General features: G+C 48.1%; 1 protein-coding gene across 1 annotated transcript in view; it reads right to left on the bottom strand.

The window, feature by feature from the left end:
- PKM (pyruvate kinase M1/2) overlaps positions 1–2,864 on the bottom strand; it is a 41,412-nt gene extending 38,548 nt beyond the window's left edge. Inside the window, exon 1 of the mRNA XM_032769285.2 lies at positions 2,749–2,864. The gene's annotated coding sequence lies outside the window, so the exon portion shown is untranslated. The remainder of the gene's footprint in view (positions 1–2,748) is intronic.
- Positions 2,865–5,737: the final 2,873 nt, after the last annotated feature.

Raw genomic sequence — 5,737 nt, forward strand, 5'->3', positions numbered from 1 at the left:
TTAGCCTCGGACCATGGACGCACAACGCCGAATTACTGTGCCTAGTGTGGCCGCATGAAATCGAATTTATAATATCAGTTTTATAAAACCGATTTTAGCTAATTCGATATTATCCCGCAGTGGAGACATGGCCTAAGTTATTAACAAGTCTGAGCCATATACTGATCGAAGTTAGCATCATTTAGGATACTACCAGCTCTCGTGGTGTGGGAGGTGGCAAATATTCTCTTTTCTGTTCGATTCAACCCTTACTCCCACAGTCTGATTGACCCTCTGTACCCCAGGAAACACTAAACTAAAATACCTTGCAACTCTGAATCCAAGCTTCTTTCTGCAAATCCTACAGCATGCAGCTGCAGTCAAAAATAAGTGTAATTTGCTTAATCACTTCCCCCTTTTAGTAGCTCAGAGTTACTTGAGTAATCAAACTGGGTTGATATGGCACTGATCTCCCCTTAAATGCAAGGGTAATTAAGAAGCATGGTTACTGCTATCTTCAGTTAAAAGTACACATTTCTATCTGAAGACATGGCTCTAACAGTAGTATATGAACACATGTATCTGAACCAAACCAAGAATTGTTTTCCAGAGGTGTCTGGTATTAATCTGAAACAAAGCAGGAAGTACAGAATAAGGCAGGGCATAGTACACTATTCTAGCTAATTCTACCTTAGAGGCACAGTAAACGACAAAGTTCATCATCCATCAATAGAGTAATAGTTTCAAATTTACCAAACACTGGAATCCTGTTTAAAGAATACCATTAGCTGGAGTTATTTAATTCCCTCTTTTGAGGGATACTTGCATGCTCAGTTTACTTTTACACATCACCCAGTCCCCAAAAAAACAGATATTAAGATGAAAAGTGGAGGTTCATGCCAGGGCAACCATTTAGGAATGATTATTTGACCAGGGTTACAACAACTCTTCCACATTTCTTTTCCTGCAGTGTGCATCAGCTGTAATACTGCAGCACTATGTTGCAGCACATTAGATCACCACCTCTGAAGCTGCAGTGTCACGGCCAGCCACAAGGGGTTGTGCCAGCAGCAATACCTGCACTCCTACCCCCTTCACACCATTGAACAATCCCAGCAGATACCCAGGTCTCCCTGCATGGTGCTGCAGCAACCTGACCCATCAAGTTTGCCTACAAAGCAGTTTATCATCAGTTAGTTTGGGCCAATAAACCCACTGGGGTAGCGAGGATTAATCTTTGCCATTTTTACAATAGTATGCCTAAGAGATATGCTGGGAGGGAGGACCAGTTTTGTTTCACACATACAGTCTCACGATATCATCATGGAGCATTTGTGTTTCAGTCCTGCCTGTGCAAGGGAAAGCTGGGATAAAAATCTAGCACGGGGGTTCTCAAACTGGGGGTCAGGACCTCTCTGGAGGTCACAAGGTTATTACATGGGGGGTTCACAAGCTGTCAGCTTCCACCCCAAACCCCACTTTGCCTCCAGAATTTATAATGGTGTTAAATATATTAAGTGTTTTTAATTTATGAGGGGGGAATCACACTCAGAGGCTTGCTATGTGAAAGGGATTACCAGTACAAAAGTTTGAGAACTACTGATCTAGCATCTCTAATGATGAATTCAATCACCCTCTTACACTGGCCTCACGGTTTTAACTTAATAGCAGTACGTTTTACAGAGATCCTCCCTTGCAATCACACAAAATGGCATCAGATCCAAAATATAGATCATTACAGGACTGCAGTAGCTGAAAGAGCCTTTTCTATTGGTAATCAGATCACATTTGACCAGGCTTGATATGCAATGCAACATGATCCCTGTCTCACAAGGCTACCCAATGCTACAAGAGCCATTCAAACGCTGACCTAGGGAGACCTAATCTAGTTTAAGAGCTCACTGTAGGATAAGGACATCGCAAACACAGGATGAAGGGACAGAGGAAGAACAAGGTTTAAACTTTTGAGTTAAAACGGTTTGAAAGGTACTTAATTGCTTCACTTTCCACCAAATGTTAGTCTGCCTTTCCTCCTCTACTGTCACCCCGGGTGGACTCCCCTGCAACACTGAAGCAGTGAAGGTTAAAAGGACTGAGATTCACCAGAGCCTTTAAGAGTAAAATTGCATTTTTCTATGGTCGTATTTTACAGAATTAGTACAAGCAAGAATCTGACAACTGAAGTTGTGCTTGTCCCGCCTCAGAACGCAGCTCTTTATTATGTTAGTGAGGTAGATGGTCTCATCTGCCTCTGGGAGCCCCCCCGCCCCCGTCTGTAACAGGCCGGCGCTATGGGGCTGCAGCGCCCCCAACTCCCCGTCTGTAACAGGCCAGTGCTACATGGCTGCAGCTCCGCCCCCGTCTGTAACTACAGGCCGGCGCTACGGGTCTGCAGCGGGCACTGTGAAGCTCCAGCCGCTCCCCACGTGCTCTCGAGGGGGCAGCTGGAGCTCGGACCACGCACGTACCCCCGCGCGCCACGGACGCACAGACTCGCTCTGCGCGAGGCCGCGCGCTCCGCGGAGGAGGGGTGAGCTTCGGCGCCCCCACTCCAGAGCATCCCCGACCCACCCACAGCGCAGCCCCTTCGGCCTCGGTAGAGGGGCCACGCCGCCCACCAGCCGGAACCCCGCCTCCGGACAGGGCCGGCGGGCAGCGCAGGGGGATGGAGGCTCCCTGCGAACGACCCGCTCCGCCGCGGGGGAAGCAGCAGCAGCAGCGGCGGCGGCGGCACCGCGCTGACCTCCCCCCCGCCCCCGGCCCGACTACCTGCTGTTCCTCGCCGCGTCCGTCCTCACCGAAAGCTTCAGCTCCTCTGCGATCCCGCCGCGCCGCTCCTCAAGGTGAATTCGGCCGCCCTATGGATCCCTCCGCCGTCCGCCCCTGTATCACGCGGGGAGGCGGGGCGGACGGATTCTTTTCACCAGCGGACGCACAAGCTGCGGTAGAAAAAACCGTGTGACATCACGTGGATAATCGGCCAATGGGGAGGCGTCCAATGCACTCTGCACGCGGCCTGCGAGTGATAGGGGAAGCGGTGGCTGCAATTAAAGGGGCCGCATTCCTTACTCCCCCCCTTGCAGCCGTACCATCTCTTAAAGGGGCCGCATCGCTTAAAACCCCCATGCAGCAGGAGCTCTGAAGAGGATTGCAGCCCTCATCCCCCCCATGTTGTAACATCTGTTAAAGGGGGTCCACGCCCCTTAGCTCCCCGTTCAGCCTCAGTGTCTCATAAATGGTCCACAACCTCCTTCCCTTTCCCTTCGCCTGCAGGAGCAGCATCTCTTCTCACGGGGTGTGCCAGACAAGAGAGAGCTCCACGTAGGACTCTCTATTCCACTAGGGCCTGGGCTCCCCGTAGTGTTGGTGCTAGGCCTCATTGCCCATGCTGCAGTGCTTCTGACGGGACAGCATCCCATTACCCATCCCCCATGTGCCTGCTCAGAGGCCAGGCTGTCCTGCATGAGAGCTGGAAGCCTCTCCTGAATACCGACTGCCCTTCCCCCTCTCTCGGGGCCTGGAAACCATTTACAAAGATCTTTCTGTTCCCCATTGTTGCTTTTCCCCAGTTGCAAATTTTTCCTTCCCCTTTTTTAATAAGGGCTCCCAGAGAGCTTATTGTTAGCGCCAAATTACTATTGAGATCCCAGCTGGGAAGCTGCCAGCTAAAGAATGGATCCAGTGACAAAGGGAGGAGGGAGGAAGCTGAAACCCAAGCATGACAAATGACTGCTTGAGGCCCCCATGGTCAGATTCCCTCCCCATAGGTGGTTACAGCAGGCTCCAAAAGTCAGGAAGCTGGGCCAAGAGCTGCCTTTGAGGGTTCCCGAGAGACTAAAGAGTGGGGAATTGGGCTCTGGGTTGCTGAGACTACCAGGGGAAGCCCCCAATTTCCCCTTGTCCTAAGAGCTTGGGGTCCTGCCAGGTGTGAGGCTAGCCCCGATAATGGCTGGTATCAGCAAGAATGTGTGTGTCTCTGACCAGCAGACTCAGAGGATGAGTTTGCAGTGATGGAGCACCCAGCAGCACTCATCTGCTCTGGTTTCAAGGTCATATTGTCTTTTCCCTGAGCTGGAAATAATTCACAAACCATGCTGAGTAATGTAGCACACCCTCTTGCTACAGCAAACAGCTCCTATTCATCATATCACCACATATTCATTGGGCTGGGATCTCTGAATATCACAGTGAGACACATTATGAGAGCAAGAAGAGATGGCTTATTTTTTCTCACAGTATAAACCCATATGTCCAGTTAAGACCTGACATGAGTCACCCCCCAACTCAGGGATTCTAGACCACAAAGCACCTGGGGCAGCATAGGTTTCTCATTAGGCAAATGAAAGCGACACTTGCTGGGTGACCTTGGGTAAATTCCTTCCTCTGTTTCCCCATCTGAAAAATGTGGATAATGGTACCAATAGATAAAAAGTGTTCTAGGTATTATTATTTTTTAAATCAACAATTTTACCTAGCTATCATATAGCACCTTACATCAGTAGATCTCAAAATGCTTCACAAAGTGGGGGCACGATCATTATCTCCATTTTACAGATGGGGAAATTGAGGCATGGAGCAGTTAAGTGACATGCCCAAGATCACCGAGCGGGCCATTGGCAGAATCAGGAATAGTTATCAGATCTCCTCAGTCCTAGACCAGTGATTTAACTGCCTCCTAGTTCCTGCTTTCTTGGAGTTATCCAGTTGTGTTCATAAACTGAGGACTTGCGTTGATATTTTAAAAAATAGGAGTCTAATGTTAGCTAAATAAATGCTCTGATTTTCAAAAATGCTGAGCAGCTATTGATTTCAATGGTAGCTGCTAGGCACTCAGCACTTTTTAAAATCAGGCCACTTATTTAGGAACCTGCACATGGATTTGGAAACGTTAGGCTCTTATTTTTGAAAGCCTTGATCTAAACCTTTTACTGTGAGTCCCTGTGGACCCTGTGTCCTAAGCCATAACTCTTTATTGGTCAGAAATAATCAAGCCCTAGGAGACTAGGAGCCCTGAACCTCACTCCATGTCGAACAGAAGGCTTATGTCTCAGTCTGTTGGTGCAAAAAGGGACCTGGCAAAAGTGTAGAGACTGATGAATGGTACACAAAAGTTTGAATCGGGTGCTTCTAATTCCTCTTCCTCATAACACAAGAAGAAAAGGCTCTCTAATGAAATACCAACATATTTAAAACTGATAGAAAGGAATAGTTTTTCATGTATTGGATAATTAGCCAGTGGAACTCACTGCTACAGGATTTCAGGGAAGCCAAGAACTTGGTAGCAATCAGAAAACTTGATTTATATGATTCATATGGTTTTGTTATGTAGAAATGTATATGATTATGTTAATATTCTTTCCTTCCCCCAGCAGCTGGGTTGGTTACAGCTGGGCGCAGTTTGTGAGAGGCTGGGAGACTGAAAAGTGAGACAAAATGTTTCTTTATTGGGATGGTGGGGAGTCAGGGTCTGGCTAGATCCTTAAGATTCTGTGGCCTTGCCCCTTTCATTCCAGTATCCCTCAGACTACAATGTTGACAACATCTGCAGTTACATTAGATAGCATAAAAATGGATAAGAGATGTTAACCCTTGTGCTATAGAGCAAGAGCCAACCACCAGGAAGGAAGATCAGAAAGGTGCTCCTGCTATGGGGAGTTTACTCCACCATTGTTTGATGTGCAGGGATTAAAGTACACAGGTGCACAGTCCCTCTTCCTCTGTTAAAAGCCAGTGACGGGCCCCTTTTATGGTTCTCTCT

Source organism: Chelonoidis abingdonii, chromosome 9 (genome assembly GCF_003597395.2).
Source record: "Chelonoidis abingdonii isolate Lonesome George chromosome 9, CheloAbing_2.0, whole genome shotgun sequence".
In the NCBI taxonomy this organism is placed as follows: Eukaryota; Metazoa; Chordata; order Testudines; family Testudinidae; genus Chelonoidis; species Chelonoidis abingdonii.